Source organism: Pinus tabuliformis, chromosome 8 (assembly GCF_031772625.1).
Source record: "Pinus tabuliformis cultivar Carrire ecotype Pingquan chromosome 8, CPIR1, whole genome shotgun sequence".
NCBI classification, from domain to species: Eukaryota; Viridiplantae; Streptophyta; class Pinopsida; order Pinales; family Pinaceae; genus Pinus; species Pinus tabuliformis.
Window position 1 is genome coordinate 1,850,241,050 of NC_142294.1, and position 18,901 is coordinate 1,850,259,950.

Here is an 18,901-nt window from a genome sequence, read left to right on the forward strand (position 1 = left end):
GAAAATTGCATACATAGACATATGAATGGCCAGCGACAGGTAGTAAATGAGACTTGCAAATCTAATTTATCAATGCAGAGATAAGATGACAGTTATCTGGCATTAGACACAACAGAAAACATGAATAACCTATTCAAGTGCAAGCATAGAACAACAGAGAGAATGGACATTGAACATATAATAGCAAAATAAGCTTATATTGCTAGAATGAAGATGAGAAGCTTGAAGGAACAGAGTAGCAACAATCTCCAGAAGTTGAACCCTTGTTACATCTAGTTTTTAGCCTTTTATAGGCCTTTTACAATGCTCCTGAGCTCTCAAAGGCTTGGAGTCTTAATCTGTCCTCTTTGTCCCTTAACTGTTTGATTCACTGAATAGGCAAGCATGGCTCGGAGGTTTTCTCCTTCTGACAGAGGAATAACCACCTTCAGGTAGTTTGATGCGCTGTCTGGGAGCTCTCTCATGCTAGAGATGCTCCATGATCACTTGTTGGTTTTGGATAAGCTGCGCTGTTGATGCCTCATGACAGATTCTGTTTCAGGCTGTGTTGCGCTATAGATGCCCATGATATTTCTGTTTCGGGCTAGCTGCGCTGTCTGCTCCATTATCTCTGTTGTTGTGGCTATGTTGGGCATGTTGTGTTGCGTTGTGCCCTTTCAAATGTTTAGCAAGGCATGCTTTCTGTTAACACAGAACAACGCTGCCATACTGTTTCTGTTTTAAACAGAAAACACAACAATATTGAGAAATCCTGCCCCTCTCTGTCCTTTTCGGACTTCAAAAGTCCTAAAAAATGGGATATATATCCATCGGGTCTACCTTTGGGGTGATATCACATCTCCACCGTTGATCTGGGAGTTCTAGATCCAATGGTGGTGATCCATTTCGGGCGCCTCTTTTGTATTGGAGTTAACCGCCCAATGAGGGTGGTTTTCTCTCTCCTCATCTTGGACACATGGCGACCGCTGTATGGCATCGGGCGGAGCTTGGCCTAAACCACTTATCGCCTTTGGCTCTCCCGAAATCTTGCCGGTTTTGTGATTTTCCCTTTATATTGGAAATATGTCGAAAACATTGGAAACTATGAAAAATAGCCTTGGCGGACTTGAAATATTTATATATTTCATTCCCGAACCCTTTCGGGTCCGGGACCTATTGCATTGTCGCCACTGAAGGCTTCCTTTGTATTTCTTAGAATACGAAAAAACATTGAAAATGCATTAAAATTGGCCTTCTTGTGGATCTCAAATTTTATATATTTCACCTCCCAGACCCTTTCGGGCCTGGGCTTCATCGCTATCGGCGCTGTGCAATTCCCATTTGTATTTCGTTATATAACGAAATACATTAAAATGCATTGAAACTGGCCTACCTGCGGACCTGAAATATTATCAAATATGCTGTATATAACCATCGGGTCCGATTATCAGGTCGCCCATGTGTATATGCCTGCTCCCTTTGTATAGCCGATGCGATCAATTGCAATCACATGTCGCTGATGCCTAAGGCCCTTTACCTTAATCACCGATGCCTCCGCTAATGCGACCCGCCGATCCTATCATCGAAGATCGCTGATTGGCGGTGTCTTGCGCCCATCCTTAAGTAATCCTCTCTGCAGCGCCGATTGCAATTAGCCGCTTAGATTTGGGCCGTTGATCGACCATATCTAACGGTTGCTGTTCTTTCACTGTTTAAGCCCGCGATTTTGGTTTTTTCATGGTTCTCAAGTGTTTTTTGCCTCCCAGTAGTGTATTTCTACCCTTCCAAGGGCTCTCCTCCTGCGCTGATTTTGACCATTGGATGATCTTGAGCAAATCTTAAAGATTTCAAGAGCATTTTTGAATCCATTGGCATGATTTTAAGCAAATTTGGAGACTTTAAGAGCATATATGGATCCAATTTTGGGCCTTTTGTTAGTGAGGCTAACACTGGCTCCTTCTGGGGATGAAATCCTTCCTGTGAGGTTTCAAGGATCACAGATTAATGCCTTTCCTGTAAAAAAAAAAATCAAATCTTCCTCCTAGTGCTCCATTGGGCATGGAGTCTATTTTGAAATGAAAATAAAAACTGGAAAAAACATATTTACAATAACAAAACTTTAAAGCCTTAAACGAAATAAAGTTTCAAGAACCGCCCATTTACTGGGCTACCAAAAGTATCTCCTCCTTCCAGACTGTGTAGAATGAATGTATTGTTCTACTGAATTTGAGCGATGACAAACAAACCTGTCCATAAGGAGTCAAACTTGCCATGATTACCTTTCTTTTCCTTAAATGCATCCCATTTAAGCACCCAATCACCAACTTGGAAATTGTCCACTTTTGCCTTCCTGTCAAAGGTTTCTTTGATTGTTTTCTAATGGGCCTTTGACTTCTCAACCAGCTGCTCTCTGATCTGCTATAGTTCAACTAGGTTATTCATTCTTCTTACCATGTCATTCTCTTCATCTTGTTCTTCTTGCAAGAATTTAGCCACAGGGAGAATCAGCTGGATAGGGAAAACAACATCAACGCCATAAACCAGTTTAAATGGAGAATTCCCTATGGGATTTTTGATGGTAACTCTCTTAGCCCATAGTGCAAACTTCAACATGGAATCCCATCTCTTTTTGTTGTCTTCTAATAGTTTTTTGATTACCCTTACCAGACTCTTGTTAGATGATTCTGCCAGGCCATTGCCTTGAGGATAATATGAGGTAGAATGCACCACTTGAATGCCCATGGATTCAGTCATGTCCACCAATTCTTTTGCCTTGAAAGCTGCTGCATTATCAGTGACTAGTTTGGTTGGGCAACCAAATCTAGTGAAAATATTCTCATTCAAGAAATTTATGACAACTTGATGATTGGCATTCTTAGTGGGTATAGCCTCAATCCACTTGGTGAAATAATCAGTGGCTACTAAGATCCATTTGTGTTGGCCACTAGAATGTGGGTTGATCTCACCTATAAAGTCCAAGCCCCACTGTTAGAAGGGACCATTGACATGTACTGGCTTCAAGGGCAGAGATTTTAGTTGTTGTCTTCCTGCAAACCTCTGACACTTGTCATAAGCTTTCACAAAAGAAAACACATCAGAGAACAGAGTAGGCCAATAATACCCAGCCCTCAGGATTTTGTGGGTTGTGGTTTTCCAATAATGATGCCCTCCACAGATGCTAGAATGGAACTGGTGTATGAATTCCACAAATTGTTCTTTATCTAGACATCTCAAGAGGATTCCTGATGGGTCTTTCCAATAAAGCAGATTTTTATTAATGCAGAATTTGGCTGATCTAAGTTTAATGGCTCGGGCTTGACTTGAGCTAAGCCCCGAAGGGACTTTTAGCTTCTACAAAAAATGAACTATGTTGGAATACCATTCATAGGTGGTCAGATTTTCAGCCAGAGGCTGATTCTGCTTTTGCTTTCTGCTGCTCCCTCTGTCTGCTCATCATTTGAATTTAGACCTATGCAATTTATGTCTAACAAGTTGCAATTTTCTTCAGCCATAAGTTTAGCCAAGCCTTGGCCTTTGACAAGCTTAGTGGGATTCACCTCTATGTTAAACTCTATGAATTTTGCAACCCATTTAGCTCTCTTTCCATCAATATCTGGATGAGTTAAGACATCCTTTACTGAGGCTGAAGGTACATATGCAACCACTTTGGAATGCAGAATATAAATTCTAAATGATTTTAAAGATTTTATGAGAGCATAAGCTTGTTTTTCAATAAGGTCATACCTTAGTTCAGCATCCCTTAGAGTCTTGCTGAAAAAGGCCACGGGGTGCTCTATGCCTTCATCATTTTTCTACAATAGAACTGCTGCAAGTGTATCATAAGAGGCAAAAGAGAAGATACAAAACTCCTTAGTGTAATCTGGGCTGATTAGAGTGGGAGCTTCCATGATAGCTTGCTTGATGGCTTCAAAAGAGCTTCTTGAAGCATCTGTCCATTTTATTTCTGATCCTTTCTTCAGCATGGAAGTGATGTGCTTTACTAGCTCTGCAAAGTTTGGAATGAACCTCCTTACAAAGTTAATCTTACCTAGGAAGGATTGAATGTCCCTTTTTGACCTTGGGATGGAAAATGTCTGAATTGCTTGAACTCTTGCTGGATCAATCTTCACACCTTCAGCAGAAACAATATGTCCTAGAAGTTTGCCTTCTTCTAGAGCAAACTGTGACTTCTTTGGGTTCACCGAAATTCCAAACTGTCTACACTTTAGGAAGACCTTCTTCAGATGCTGCAAATGGTCTTTGTGACTGTTGGAGAAGACTGTTATGTCATCAAGATAAATAAGGACAAACTTGTCCTTCTCTCCCACAAAGGCTATGTCCATGGCCCTCTGAAAAGTAGTCCCAACATTCATCAACCTGAAAGGCATCTTGGAGTAGATGAAAGTGCCCCAAGGAGTAGTGAAGGCGGTCTTTTCCTAATCTTCTGGGGGTACAACAACCTGATTGTAACCTGAAAATCCATCTAAGAAAGACATGACTCTGGCCCCTGAAACTCTTTGCAGCAAGTGTTCCATCTTAGGCAGGGGGTAGTTATCTTTTTTAGAGCATTTGTTCAGATTTCTGAAGTCAACACAAAGCTTGATTTCTCCATTCTTCTTTCTTACTACCACAAGGTTATCTATCCAATTTGAATACCTTAGGGGAGCTATGATTTTGGCATCCAACAACTTCTTGATCTCTTTCTCAATCAAAGGCAATAAGAGAGGGCTGATAGGTCTTAATTTCTGCTTAAAAGGGGTGGTGTTCTTTTCCAGTGGAATCTTATGCTGAATGATGTTTGTATCATAGGTTTTAAGATCACTGTATTCCCAGGAAAAAATATTAGCGAATTGCTTCATGAGGGTGCAATACTCGGAATTATGGGTAGAAGACAAATGAGTGGACAGATTGATGTATTTCGGATGGGCTGGGCTCCCTATATTGTGTTTACGAATAACAGACTCATTTTTTGTTTTGGCAGGCTTATAAGGCACATCATTATGATTGAACAACTTCTCTAGAGGCACCAATCCCTTTGGTATATGATTACTAGGCAGCTGGAAAATGCTTCCTCGACCGATCTCGTCCTTTAGCTTGGACTGGACGCATTCTTCCATGGTTTCATTTTCTTGGTCGATGTGCGTTTCAGCAAATTCCTCAACGACTTGTAAAAACTTGTTAATTTCATCATTGTCTTCAAAAACTCTCCAATATTTGACATTGTCAAGCAGAGACGGTTTATATTTTACCTGAACTTCATATGTCAATCTAGGAGGCAAAGGAGGAATAAACGTGCTAGCAGACACAACAAGGGAGTCGGCTAGTTGGTTCTTCATTCTTGGAATATAAGAAATGCTGATATTATTAAAAGAATCCTTGAGCCTCCATACTTCATCTCTGTATGCTTTCAACGTTGGGTGCTTTTCTTGGAAGGTTTTATTGATTTGTTGAATAATGAGGTCTGCATCTCCAAATACTTTTAGGCCTTTGATGCCCATTTCTTTAGCAGCGCTTAAGCCCAAAATTAAAGCTTCGTACTCTGATATGTTATTTGTGACCTGGAAGGTTAATTTCAAAGATAAATGAATGTATTCCTGTGTGGGGGACACAAGGACTACGCCTACCCCTGCAGCTTCCTTAGAGCAAGCCCCATCAAAGAACATGTCCCAAATCTGTGGGCCTTCTTCCTCAACGATTTGGCAAACTAGTTTTTTAAGCTGTGTGGAGGCCAACTAGGATTCTTCAATATGAAGAATACACGCTCCAAAATCAGTGTCAACAACATAGATTGGATGACTAGTGGGATTCCTTTCATTGATAATGATATAAGCCAACTGAGCTTCTCTATATAATCTCCTGCTCTCACCTCCGAAAACTGGGACAGTAGCATAGGACAAATCATTTTGTAATGATCCACCTAATCTTTTGATCCAGCCCCTGGAAAGTAACATGCCAAATTTGGGGGGTACATCTGCTACCACAATATCCATCATCATGCTTTTCATGGGCAGCTAAGACAAAGTGATGGCTAGGTCCTTGATTAATCCCAGACATTTCACTTTTCTAGAGTCAAGATAAGGCTTGGTGATGTCAAGACCCAACTCATCCATGACAACCTTGGGCATTAGATTATGGTTGGCTCCAGTGTCCAAAAGGCAGTTTTGAAGAATTTTTTCATGAATATTCAGAGAGACATAGAATGATGGGGAGCTGTCTTCACAATTTTCAATCATTGGGTTGAGAATAACAACTGACTTGTCATCTTGCAGATTTACATAGTCAGTGGAGGCTTGGATGGCTTTAGGCTCAAGGATGGATGGCTTTAGGCTCAAGGGCCTTGAGGATGGATCTTTTGAAGGACTCATTCTTCACTAGTTCAATCAGAGGGATAGGTATTCTTAGCTTCTGAATTTTTGATTGAAAGCTGAAAGGAGAAGGAGACTTGTCAAGACCTCTTCCCTCATGAGCTGGAGCTTTGAGGATGATGGGATCAACTGCTGGTTGCTTTTTCTTATTAGCTTGCTGTACTGCAGGGACAACATCTCTTTGAATAGGAGCTTCCTTGGCATTATTCATCTTTGACCTCAGATTATATCTTTGTTGATCTTCAGTTAATAGAAAAGCTTCACCATCCCGTTCTTGGTTGATCTGTTCATTGAATAATGACTTTTCATAGGCAACTGAGGTTAAAAAGGAAGCATTTCCTTTATCTTCCAGACAATGGATCTCATCATCTTCTTCAAACTGCTCTTCTTCCATGACTGCATTTTGAAAAGGGGCTTTCTCCCTTTGGTCTTCATTGGCATCTTTGCTTCTTTGCAAAATCTGCAACTGCTCATTAGTTCTTCTATATGGATTTGGATTTGGATTTCTAAGAGCAAAGGTATTAGGAACTCTCCCTTTCCTAGGGTGCTGCTCAACGTTTAATTTGGAGATTTCAGATGACAATGACTTGATCATTTTGGTCATTTTATCTATCATAGGATCAGAGGATGATGAAGACTCGCCCCTCTGTCTTCTTCTATCAACATTTCCCTTGAGCTTCTCTGTAGCCATGCTGTTTAATTCCACTTCCAAGGCTGCATCCTGGATGTCAGTCAAAGTAGCACATCGCCTCTCTCTCAATAGTAGGCAGAAGTCAGAATCAAAAGCACTAGCATAGGTGAGTTTAGCAGAGGTAGTAGTGCATTTTACTTTAGCTGGTATCTTGCTGTACATACGGTTAAACCTCTTATTAAAATTAGACAACAACTCACCATTTTCCCTCTTTAAGTTCCCAAACTCAGTGTGGTAGTAGAGGAGATCCTTCTTATCCCCCAATGCTTTAGGAATGCATCATCTAAAGCTTCAATATTTTCTATAGATCTTGGGGTTAGTTCTCTGAACCATTTTCTAGCCTGTCCATCTAGGCTTTGGACAAAGACTCTCATCCACACATCATCTTCACTAATGTCCAGGTTATCAACATAGCTATAGAATGACTCAAGATGTTCTTTAGCAGTAACACCTTCAATCCCAATGAACTTAGGCCTATATTTATGATATTCTCTAGTAGGCATGGCATTCAAAGGAGTGGACAGTATTAGAGGTCCATACCTAGCAGCTATGATTCTTTCCATTTTGGTAGGTTCTTGTGGACCTACCATAGCTGTGGTGGCTAAAAGAGTACTGACAGTGAGGTGAGGTTTCCTTTGGGCTTACAACAAAAGGAGAACCTAAAGAATAAGGAGCTTTATGGATCTCCGAGAGTTTTTCTTCACTGCTAATATTAGATGATATACTCTCAACATGTATTTGTTCTATTACAAGCCTTTCTTGAAGAGATATAGAAGATTGTTTAGGTTTACTTGAACCTGATGCTCCTTTCTGCAATACCTTTCTCTCTTTAATGATTTTTTTCAGGGTCAGGTACTGGGGTAGCTTGTAGCTTTTGAGGATTTCTCTGAGTATGCCTCACAAACTAAGCCAGAACTATGAAGTGGAGTCGCCACGAGGTTTGGCCTCCAGTAGAGTCGCCAGATAGATGATTACAACCAAAAAAGTGCCCAAACTTTATCTATCATCAAAGATAGATCTATTTCGTTTCCCAGGGAAGTTGAGCTTTAGTTTCCTCTCCTTGGCAACGATGCCAATTATGTTATCACTCTAGGAAACTCTCTTAGGTTGCAGTGCGGAGATGCCTGGTAATATATAATATTCAATATTGTTCTCAAAACTATTGGAATGGATGATGGTTTGGATCAAGTCAGATAATCATTTCAACTCTATTCTCACTCAAGACATGCATGAACACCCTCAACAGCACAAGGCTTTAGACCATTAATGCTCAATAGTTTATAGATTCAATGGATAGATGGAGAATATTGACTGTACCAGCAGATTGCATACATAGACACATATGAATGGACAACTATAGGAAGTAAATGAGACTTGCAAATATAATTTATAAATGCAGAGATAAGATGACAGTTATCTGGCATTAGACACAACAGAAAACATGAATAATCTATTCAAATGCAAGCTTAGAACAACACAGAGAATGGACATTGAACATATAATAGCAAAAGAAGCTTATATTGCTAGAATGAAGATGAGCATCTTGAAGGAACAAAGTAGCAACAATATCTAGCAGTTGAACCCTTGTTACATCTAGTTTTCAGCCTTTTATAGGCCTTTTACAATGCTCCTGAGCTCTCAAAGGCTCGGAGTCTTAATCTGTCCTCTCTGTCCCTTAATTGTTTGATTCGCTGAATAGGCAAGCATGGCTTAGATGTTTTCTCCTTTTGATAGAGAAATAACCACCTTCAGGTAGTTTGACGTGCTGTCTGGGAGCTCTCTCATGCCATAGATGCTCCATGATCACTTGTTGGTTTTGGATAAGCTGCGTTGTTGATGCCTCATGACAGATTCTGTTTCGGGCTATGTTGCGCTGTAGATCCCCATGATATTTCTATTTCGGGCTAGCTGCGCTATCTAGTCTTGTTAAAATTGGAAACTAGGGCCAAACTCCATGTGGGTCATCTTATTTATGGCAACTGATAATTTTCTTGGATCCCTCTCATTGAGAGGTGTAGGATTGATCTAAAGATCATTCGATTCCGATAAGTATTTATGAAGATATGAATTTATTTTGATTAATGGACAAATTGTCAAGTCGGCCAGCAACTTATGTAGGCTCAAAAGCCCAACTGTCATGTCTATTCAACCTCTATGTTTTAGTATAAATAGAAGAGGACTTGAAGTCATTTGACACACATACTCTTCATGTGATCTCCTCCTCTCCACATCTTTGGGTTTTTGGTGAAGGAGAGACACTAAGAAGTATACGTAGGCCTATGTAAGAATGATGCCCTAGATCTAAATGCAGTTATGGAAGAAGCCCTAGAAGCTATAATGGAGAAGTCTATACGCAGTAAGAAGAAGGCTCATCATTCGATCTACAATTGATGCAAAGGAGACTGTGCTTGGTGGCAAAGAAAAGGAGACAAAGGTAGCTATAGAGAAGTATGTCCATAACCACAGTGATGCCCTAGCCGCAGATGATTCCCTAGCGACAGATGATGCCCTAATCATAGTGATGCCCTAGCCGTAGTAAGTTGCAGGCTTATGAGGAGATATACACGTAGAAAATAGGAGACTTATGTGCAGCATGAATAAGCCCCTATATACTGTCTCAAGAGGCTCAATCCGCAGATGAGAGGAGGGCTAATATAGGCCCTAAATGAAGGCCTGAATCCACTATCTATTGACCCTATACACAGCAAGAAAGAGACTCCTTATCCACAGTCATAATTTTCCTTAGCCACAGTCAAAGAAGGAGGTTCCAAGCACAACAAATGGAGGTCTTAAGCAGCTATCTAGTAGTGACCTTAGTTGCAATAAGGGAAGCCCTTATACGCAACTCCAAGAGACCTAGTTGCTGTCACCTAAGCCGCTGACATAATGCCACATTGCTGTAGGTGATAGCATGGCCTATTTAAGGATTATTTGGGCATGATAAAGCTGTTCTTGATCTTGGTATGCTGGGCAGAAGAATCAGCAAAAAGGAGGAGCTAGGGACAGTTGTTTAAGGGGCTGTTTGGATCACTGTTTGAAGGGACTAAAGCTATAGTCCACTGTTGGGCTAGGCCGCAGGCCATAGCTAGCAGTTGGAGGCCTTTTTAGTAGCTGTGTTCAGAAGGTAAGCAGCCCTATAAGGCAGTGTATCATTGGAGGATTGTATGAAGGCTAGCTGCAGTAATCAGGTGAACTGTGGGGTATGTTTAAGGTGTTGTGGCTCTCAGAACCAGGTTTGCCATGCACTAGTCCTTATGAAAGGTACTAGATTAGCAGCCTTGACATGATCAGTGAAGCAACAAAGAAAGAAGAGTATTATGGAAGGAAAGCTTCAGTAATCTGGGTAATTGATTGAGCTATTCATCTGCTGCATATCTTCAATCCTTGGGATCAGATCTGCAACCTCATTATGTCTCTTCATGGTGAATATCTCTGATGTCTGATCTCCTATTTGGTAAGTCAAGTATTGACATAAAATCATTGTACTCTATCTCTCTCTCTATTGAACAATTGAAGAACATAGAAGAAGAATTTATCAAGGGTTTCCCCACATTGGGGTTTGTCCTTGGCTGGTGCGACATCTTGTGTCCTCTTGTCTTGGCTTGTCTTCAGCGATTTATGTTTATGTTCTATCTGTAGTTTATTTTAATGCTGATGTGATTGCTAATCTGGAAAAGAAAAGGAGCTAACTGTGAAAATTGAAATAAATTGCTCTTAGTATCATACCTAAAATTAACATGGTATTAGAGCTGAGGTGAAGACAATGCCCAAGCAAGAGTGAAAGAGCAATCACCGAAGACAGTTGGGAAAGGACAAAAGGATCATTGGATTCCTAATCCCTCTTCAAATTCACCAAGGGTGAAGTCAAAGCAGAGAATATTATCAGAATTGCGTAGCGGAATATGGCCTACCTCAAAGATCACTTCATTGGAAGATATGCGAAGGAGTGTCCGAATGGAAGGGACACATCACTAGATGATGATAACAACAGGGACATCTTCAATGATCAAAGCAATCACAAGTAATGCATTTCATCAAGGAAATGGCCAACTCTTCATAGAAAGCAAGGAACTACAGGTCTGAAGAATCAAATGTTGTTTCTGATAATAAAGAAGCATTATCTTGTATTGGCCCTCTCCTTCAGATTCTTTGGGAATCTAGCTTATTGATTGTAGTGCTTCAAGGCACTTCATCGGATAGATCACTTCAAGGCACTACCTCAAAGATCACTTCATTGGAAGATATGCGAAGGAGTGTCCGAATGGAAGGGAAACATCACTAGATGATGATAACAACAGGGACATCTTCAATGATCAAAGTAATCACAAGTAATGCAGTTCATCAAGGAAATGGCCAACTCTTCATAGAAAGCAAGGAACTACAGGTCTGAAGAATCAAATGTTGTTTCTGATAATCAAGAAGCATTATCTTGTATTGGCCCTCTCCTTCAGATTCTTTAGGAATCTGGCTTATTGATTGTAGTGCTTCAAGGCACTTCATCGGATAGATGGGTGCACTCTCTAATTTGGTAGAGATGGAAAAAATCGTGGGATTATACTTGGATATGATGCCACCTATCCCAGAAAGGGTGTAGGGAATGTTATCCCTCAATTGAATGAGGGTAGCTTGGTTCATTTACAAAATATCTTTTATGTACCCGATCGCAAGAAGAGCCTGGTGTCCATTTCAGCAATGGAAGTCAAAGGTTTCAGGGTGGCACTCATCGATGGAAAGGTACGTGTTTGGAAATAGAATTTTGAAAGATGTTTTTGAGTTCAGGTTGCAGGAAGTACACTGGGGACCATGTCCATTGACACATAGCACCAAAGGTGTATGAGTCAGATGGTGACAAGAATGCCTGAATTCAAAAGGAGCATGAAAGTACATGTCTGAGATGTACCGAAGGAAAATCTTACAAGGGGACCATTCCCCTCATGTAGTAGGTCCACAGGTGTGGAACAACACGAGGGGTTTGAGATTGATGATTAGGAATCTCGCGTATGTAGGTGGAAGAAAGCCCTCCATGGCTTGAGGAAAAAACTCCCCGGGCGTAGTATGAGAGGATTGATAGCTGTCAGATGAAGCTGAGATTCACTAGGAGTGAAACCGATCCAAACCATTACCCAAAGGTTGTGGATGATAGACCTCTCATACCGACACCTTATGAGGATGACCTATTTCTGACAGGTGCAGACCCTCTCATTTGCAGAAGTAAGAGGGAGTTGGATTCCGAATGTGGAATGATAAACTACAAGCCTGTGACTACCTTGAGGATCTTAACTTTCAGAAGTTATATGGTAGTGATGTCGAACCAGATTTGGTAAATGCCTCTGAGTTTCATAAACTCATTCGCGCTGATGTTCTTGGTGAACTTCTGTCTGGACATATGTTTTGCAGTTAGCATGGTGAGATCATATTTGGTTGAGCCTCGTTGGATTGGTGCCAAGAATCTTCTGAGATATCTTCGGGGTACAATCTCTCATGGATTGAGATACACTGCCGGAAATATGAAACTGCATAATTATTCGAATGTTGACTGGGCAGGCAGTGTGGAGGAACACTAGAGCACTTCTCAGTGCTTGTTCTCTTTGGATTTTGCTTTGATATCATGGATAAGCAGGAAGCAGTAGTTGACATTGAATACATAACTGTGAGTATGATCTCGTATGAAGCTGCTTGGTTGAGGAAGCTCTTCAGCGATCTGTTTGTACACATGATAAATACCACTGTGATTCTCTGTGACAACTAGAGGTGGGATTCGATTATTGAGGAATCCCGTATTCGATGATTGCTCCAGTAGATAGAAATTAGATACTACCTTATTTGGGATATGGTAAGTCTATGAGCGAGGAAGCTCCATCGCTGTGAGATGATGTACAGGTCGCTACACTTTCCCAAGGCCCCGAGGGAAATATCAAATCTGTGATTTTCCCGAATGACTTGGAGTCATCGAGAGACCCTTGTAAAAGGGTCCTGCATGTTGCATACATTGAGCTTTGGGAGCTCTGGGGGCTTGGGGTTCTTACTGGAGCAACATACAACCACAAGGTGACTCACCCTCCCCTAGTGGTGCATGCTGAACAGGATGATTAGTTCTCCTGTGGGCCAGGATGATTCGTTCTCCATGGCGAATGTGGAACAGGATGATTAGTTCTCCTGTGGTCCAGGATGATTCGTTCTCCGTGGTGATTATGGAACAGGATGATTCGTCCTCCTGTAGAATAGGATGATTAGTTCTCCATGGCATCCACTGGACAAGATGATTCATTCTCCTGTGGACAGGATGATTAGTTCTCCTGTCGAGGCATCCTACTCATGTAGTCTGGGACTCATGGGAAGTACCTCTCATCTGATCAATGAGTAGGGAAATGAGAATAGGGACCATAGTAGTACCGATGGACGCATTTTTCTATTTACAAAACTCCCTATGCTAGAATGACCTTCATTGATCTGGGATCAATGATACTGGTCTAGGACCAGTGAGAGTGGTACACCCTCTGAAACTGACTTCGGGTCAGTAGAGGACTAGTCTGGGACCAGTGAAAGTGGTACACACTCTGTGACTTACTTCGGGTCAGTGGAGGATGGTATGATACATCCTTGATCACTTCTTCTTCTTCATAGTTCGATCAGAGCTGATCAGAGCAGAGCTAATTAGAGCAGAGCTGAACAGAGCAGAGCTGAGCAGAGCAGATCTGAGTAGAGCTGAGTAGAGCTGAGCAGAGCAGATTTGAGTAGAGCAGAGCATATCAGAGCTAAGTAGAGCTGAGCAAGAAGAGCAGAGCAGTGCAGGGCACTGATGGCAGAGATAGTATAGTCAGACATATGGATCAGTGGATGGAGTTATCCCTAGTTGAGAGGGAGTGTTAAAATTGGCAACTAGGGCCAAACTCCATGTGGGTCATCTTATTTATTGCAGCTGATATTTCTCTTGGATCCCTTTCATTGAGAGGTGTAGGATTGATCTAAAGATCATTTGATTCCGATAAGTATTTATGAAGATATGAATTTATTTTGATTAATAGACAAATTTTCAAGTCGGCCAGCAACTTATGTAGGCTCAGAAGCCCAACCGTCATGTCTATTCAACCTCTACGTTTTTAGTATAAATAGAAGAGGAATTGAAGTCATTTAACACACATACTCTTCATGTGATCTCCTCCTCTCCACGTCTTTGGGTTTTTGGTGAAGGAGAGACACTAAGAAGTATACACAGGTCTACGTAAGAACGATGCCCTAGATCTAAACGCAGCTATGGAAGAAGCCCTAGAAGCTGTCATGGAGAAGTCTATATGCAACAAGAAGAAGGCTCATCATTCGATCTACAATTGATGCAAAGGAGACTGTGCTTGGGGGCAAAGAAAAGGAGACAAAGGTAGCCGCAGAGAAGTCTGTCCATAACCGCAGTGATGCCCTAGCAGCAGATGATGCCCTAGTCGCAGATGATGCCCTAGCCGCAGTGATGCCCTAGCCACAGTAAGCTGCATGCTTATGAGGAGATCTACATGCAGAAAATAGGAGACTTATGTGCAACATGAATAAGCCCCTATACACTATCTCAAGAGGCTCAATCCACAGATGAGAGGAGGGATAATATAGGCCCTAAATGAAGGCCTGAATTCGCTATCTGTTGATCCTATATGCAGCAAGAAAGAGATTCCTTATCCACAGTCATAATCTGCCTTCGCTGCAGTCAAAGAAGGAGGTTCCATCCATAGAAAATGGAGGTCTTAAGCAGCTGTCTAGTAGTTCCCTTAGCCGCAGTAAGGGAAGCCCTTATACGTAGCTCCAAGAGACCCAGTTGCTATCACCTAAGCTGTTGACATAATGCCACATTGCTGTAGGTGACAACGTGGCCTATTTCAGGATTGTTTGGGCATGATCAAGCTGTTCTTGATCTCGGTATGCTGGGCAGAAGAATCCACAAAAAGGAGGAGCTAGGGACAATTGTTTAAGGGGCTGTTTGGATCACTGTTTGAAGGGACTAAAGCTACAGTCCACTGTTGGGCTAGGCCGCAGGCCATAGCCAACAGTTGGAGGCCTTTTTAGTAGCTGCGTTCAGAAGGTAAGCAGCCCTATAAGGCAGCGTATCACTGGAGGATTGTATGAAGGCTAGCCGCAGTAATCAAGTGAACTGTGGGGTATGTTTAAGGTGTTGTGGCTCTCAGAACTAGGTCTAGCATGCACCAGTCCTTATGAAAGGTACCAGATTAGCAGCCTTGACATGATCAGTGAAGCAGCAAAGGAAGGAGAGTCTTATGGAAGGAAAGCTTCAGTAATCTGGGTAATTGACTGAGCTGTTCATCTGTTGCATATCTTCAGTCCTTGGGATCAGATCTGCAACCTCATTGTGTCATCTTCATGGTGAAGATCTCTGATGTCTGATCTCCTATTTGGAAAGTCAAGTATTGACTTAAAATCATTGTACTCTATCTCTCTCTCTGTTGAACTATTGAAGAACATAGAAGAAGAATTTATCAAGGGTTTCCCCACATTGGGGTTTGTCCCTAGCTAGCGCCACATCTTGTGTCCTCTTGTCTTGGCGTGTCTTCTGCAATTTATGTTTATGTTCTATCTGTAGTTTATTTTAATGCTGATGTGATTGCTAATCTGGAAAAGATATGGAGCTAACTGTGAAAATTGAAATAAATTGCTTTTAGCATAGAACATACCTAAAATTAACAGGTCCATTATCTATGTTGTTGTGGCTGTGTTGGGCGTGTTGTGTTGCGTTGTGCCCTTTCAAATGTTTAGAAAGGCATGTTTTCTGTTAACACAGAACAACACTGCCATAATGTTTTTGTTTTAAATAGAAAACACAACAATATTGAGAAATCCCGCCCCTCTCTGTCCTTTTCAGACTTCAAAAGTCCTAAAGAATGGGATATATATCCATTGGGTCCGCCTTTGGGGTGATATCACATATCCATCGTTGATCTAGGAGTTCTAGATCCAATGGTGGTGATCCATTTCGGGCGCCTCTTTTGTATTGGAGTTAACCGCCCAATGAGGGTGGTTTTCTCTCTCCCATTGGACATGTGGCGGCCGTTGTATGGCATTGGGTGGAGCTTGGCCTAAACCACTTATCACCTTTGGTTCTCTTGAAATCCTGCCGGTTTTGTGATTTTCCATTTATATTGGAAATATGTTGAAAACATTGGAAACTATGAAAAACGGCCTTGGTGGACTTGAAATATTTATATATTTCATTCCCGAACCCTTTCAGGTCCAGGACCTATCGCATTGTCGCCGCCGAAGGCTTCCTTTGTATTTCTTAAAATAGGAAAAAACATTGAAAATGAATTAAAATTGGCCTTCTTGCGGACCTCAAATTTTATATATTTCACTTCCCGGACCCTTTTGGGTCTAGGCTTCATCGCTATCGGCACTGCGCAATTCCCCTTTGTATTTCGTTATATAACGAAATACATTAAAATGCATTGAAACTGGCCTACCCGTGGACCTGAAATATTATCAAATATGTTGTATATAACCATCGGGTCTGGTTATCGGGTCACCCATGTGTATATGCCTGCTCCCTTTGTATAGCTGATGCGATATAGCGATGGGATCAATCTCAATCGTATGTCACTGATGGTCAGGGCCCTTTACTTTAATTGTCGATGCTTCTGCCGATGCGACCTACCGATCCGATCATTGGAGATCGTTGATCAGCGGTGTCTTGTGCCCATCCTTAAGTAATCCTCTCTATAGCGCCGATTACGATTAGCCATTTAAATCTGGGTTGTTGATCAGCCAGATCTAATGGCTGCTATTCTTTCACTGTTTAAGCCTGCGATTTTGGTTTTTTCATGGTTTTAAAGCGTTTTTTGCCTCCCGATAGTGTATTTCCGCCCTTCCAAGGGCTCTCCTCATGCACTAATTTTGACCTTTGGATGATCTTGAGAAAATATTGAAGATTTCGAGAGTATTTTTGGATCCATTGGCATGATTTTAAGAAAATTTGGAGACTTTAAGAGCATATATGGATCCAATTTTGGGCCTTTTGTCAGCGAGGCTAACAAGTTCCACAAGAGCTCCACTCACAACAAAAATGAATTTCGCACAAAACAGTCACTAGTGGCCAAGCTAAAAGCTTTAGAGTCAAACACAGGTTCTGACTTTGAGACAAATTTCGACAAGGGAAAATAAATCGTTGATGTAGAACCCAGTGCTACCGTTTCCACCACTAAGATCAAGAAAAGTGATCCCAATGATCTGGAGGAAGGTGAGCATCTCTTTCACTCACATGAGTGGGTGGAGGGTGCTCCATTGTGTTTCATTGTTGTTAGTGGGAGCCAAAATAACCTCATCTTAGCAAAGGTTGTCAAGTAGTTTGGTCTTCCAACAACACCACGCCCATAGCCATACACCATCAAGTGGCTCCATTAAGGGCAAGATCTTCGTGTTAGTTAACGATGCTGCTTGCCCTACAACATCAAGACTTTCACAGATGAGGTAATATGTGATGTTACTCCCGTTGAAATTTGTGATGTTTTATTAGGCCAACTATAGTTGTGGAAGAATGACAATGTGTATGAATCCATATCTCATACTGTTATTATTACTTTGGCAAGAAAACTATACATGATACTAGAGGTAGCCTCGCCTATTGCCATTTATTTGATCTCTGCTAAGTAATGTAGTAAGATCATCTCCTAGATTGGGATATTTGTTTTCTTCCTAATTCGCTCCCAAAGTAAGGGAAATATTGTTGTACAAATTTGATAGAAATTGCAACTGCTTAAGATTTCAAATTGAAAAACAAGAGACACAATTCTACTCTATTGATCTACAGAATGGAAATCACAATTTAGAACAACATGCATAGATATGCAACAAGAAAAACCACAAATATACAATGATTTCTAGGGGAACCCAACTAGGAAAAACCCCTCAAGCCTCTTTGCATTAATAAGTTGAATAGAGAAACTATTACAATTGCTTGCTCCAGCTCTGAGCACAACCTGCAAAAGAATAAATGTTCTCTCTGCTGAATGACAAACTATGGCCAACACTTAGCCAATTATTTTCTCCTCCAACCTCCTATTTCCTTGCACAATTCTTGAGGAAATTAGCTCCTAAAAGATAGTAATTTACTCCTATTTTCTTACACAATTACCAAGAATTGATCTCCTTACTCATGCAATGCCTGTACACTCAAAACTAGTCTAGAACTGATGTTACATTGCCTTGTTATCTCCACTTTAGCTGAGGAATTCGAATTCCATGCATGTATTAGCTATTTTGGGCCGATTGATCAATTAACTAACAAATCTCTGAGTTAGACTAATGTCCCATAACACTACTCACCTTCTGATTCTATCAATAGTTAGCAGTCAGTTAACTGAATACCACTGAAAATTATTGAACTAGATTGCTAAAATTTAGCAATCGCACATGCATAACTGAAATCCATGCACTCTAACTCAAATTTACTGAGCTAACTAAGTGACAAGAGCCACGTAACACTATTTAACTGCTTCCAAGTTGTCCCGCTGATGTGGAAATTCAATTTACTTAATTTGACTAAGGTTAAAGTCAAATTGAGCTTTTCTTGCTACATTTTTTTAACAATCATGGTCAATTCCATGGCCTCCAGAAAGGGCTCATATGTGTAGTAGAAGCAAGTGGATAAGGTCATTGAAGAGTACAGGGACACTTTCTCCTCACCCACGGGGGTACCTTTGCTTTGTCAGGTCAAGCATTTGATTGATTTGATCCCTGTCACACCTCTACCTAATGGGCCAATCTACCGCCACTCTCTTCTAGAAAACAAGGAAATCAAGTGGCATATCCAAGATTTTTTGTAACAAAAACAACACATCTGACCAAGTTTCTCACCCTGTGGGAGCCCAATTGTACT